This window comes from Panthera leo, chromosome A1 (genome assembly GCF_018350215.1).
Source record: "Panthera leo isolate Ple1 chromosome A1, P.leo_Ple1_pat1.1, whole genome shotgun sequence".
In the NCBI taxonomy this organism is placed as follows: Eukaryota; Metazoa; Chordata; class Mammalia; order Carnivora; family Felidae; genus Panthera; species Panthera leo.
The window spans coordinates 84,342,242-84,344,427 of record NC_056679.1 but is presented as its reverse complement, the minus strand read 5'-3'; the positions used below and the strand labels follow the sequence as shown (position 1 = coordinate 84,344,427).

Sequence of the window (2,186 nt, the reverse complement as noted above, 5' to 3'; positions counted from 1 at the left end):
CTCTCTACATGCACCTTAAAACAATTTATGTATTTATTTATTACAAATATTTGCACAAACCACACCTATGGATCATATCCTTAGGGAGAGTAGACATTTGTTATTTATATGTTAAATTCACTTAGCTTTAGTTATTATTTTTATTATAATATAGCATAAAATGTGTTGTTGAATAAATGAAGGATTGAATGTTTGATGATCTTCCTCTGCTTGTTTCTATAAAATGCTAGATACTTCAGATCTCAGCTTCAATACTACATTTTGCTGGAAAAATTCCCTAAGCCCTCCTACTTGGGGTTAATATTTTTCCCACAGTACCTTTTTTAACACAATGTAACAATGATTTCAGAGAGGTAACAAGATGTTTTGAGGTTTGGAACCTAAAGACTAGAATTTCCCTAATTAATTGCAGGCTGACAAATGTATTGTTGCAGTAGTGATAGCCATGTTAACATGAGCATGATATCTAAGACTTGTCACTTACACTGCCACCATGCACCAAGGACAACTTTTTATAATAGCCAAAAGTCTTATATTTTATGTTTTATTCTTAAGTAATTTAAAATTTACAGAAAATTTGTATGAATAACAATAGTACAATTAATATTCATATACCTTTTGCCTAGATTCTCTTAACTTTGTACATCATTTGCTTTATCACCTCTTTCTATCTCTTTCTGTCATTAGTTGCACACTTTATGATCTTCGTTTCTAATATATTATTACATATTTCTTAAGAATATGAATAGTCTTCTACAGGATCTCAGTGGAAACTTCAGAAAAATGTAACATGGATATAATCCAAATGTACAAAATCTTTTGAATGCAGAAGTGTAAAAATGAAGAGCTTTCTGGTACAGGGAAACAATTTCACTGAAAGGGATGAATGGGTGATGACACATCATGGTATCAGAATTTGAGGTAAAACATTGGCATAGTATCCTACAGTTTTAATTTGTAGAGTGCAGAAAAAACAGTACAAATATTTCCTACTTTATAGTTTCCTGACAGATCCTACATTCATTTTTTTTAGTGCCCTTGTGACATCCTTATTCCTAAGACTATAAATTAAAGGGTTTAGAACAGGAGTGAGTATGGTATAAAAGACAGATACAATCATGTCATTCTCAGGGGTGTGGTAGGAATTGGGAGCATGTAGGTGTAGACAGCAGTCCCATAGAAGAGAATTACCAGGGTCATGTGGGAAGAACAAGTGACAAAGGCCTTCTTCCACCCCTCTGCTGACTTCATCCTGTGGATGGTGAAGAGGATGAAAGAATAGGAGCTTGAAATGACTGTCACAGGGATGAGGAGCATGAGAACACAACATAAGTACATGAGTGTCTCATAGAGGGAAGTATCTGAGCAGGAAAGCTTCATTACAGCAGGGACTTCACAGAAGAAATGATGGATCTCTCGGGATCTGCAGAAGGGGAAGGTCATGGTGATGGGTGTGAGCATAAATCCATCCAGAGATCCAAGAAACCAGGAGGAAGAGACCAGGAGGAGACACACTCTATGGTTCATGAGGATAGGATAACAGAGTGGATGGCAGATGGCCACATAGCGGTCATAGGCCATGGCAGCTAGAAGGAAAACTTCTGAACCTGCTAGTGTCAAGTAGAGAAACATCTGCATCCCACATTCAGGGGCTGAGATCTTATTCACACCATGACCTGGTCCAAGAGCATCTTGGGCACAGTGACAGAAATGTACATCACATCCATGAGAGACAACTGGGTGATAAAATAGTACATGGGGTTGTCAAAGTGGGCATCATGACATATCACAAGGATCAGGATAATGTTACCAGTCAAGGCCATCAGGAAATCCATAAAAATTACCGCACAAAGGAGAGTTGGGTGCTTGGATTGACTGAAGAGTCCCACTAGGTCAAAATCTGATCGTCCAGTATGCTTGGCCACCCAAGTGTTCTTCTCCATTGGATTTCACCTGCATCATCACCAAGGAGAACTATGGAGTTAACAGATCACTGATGGGATATGACCACCTGAAATAAGTGTGTAGTGAGCATGTGTGTGTGTGTGTGTGTGTGTGTGTGTGTGTATGTTTACACATGCCAACTCAGTAAACTAATAAGGGGAAGTTCCAAGGACTAGTGTATTTCAGGATTTTAAATTACCAGTAATTGAATAAATTTACTAAAAATCCAAGGATTCACAACT

The 2,186-nt window shown here is 37.7% G+C and overlaps 1 pseudogene; it reads right to left on the bottom strand.

Annotated features, from left to right (window-relative positions):
- Positions 1–994: 994 nt before the first annotated feature.
- Positions 995–1,943, bottom strand: LOC122199729 (annotated as a pseudogene).
- Between the last annotated feature and the right edge of the window lie 243 nt (positions 1,944–2,186).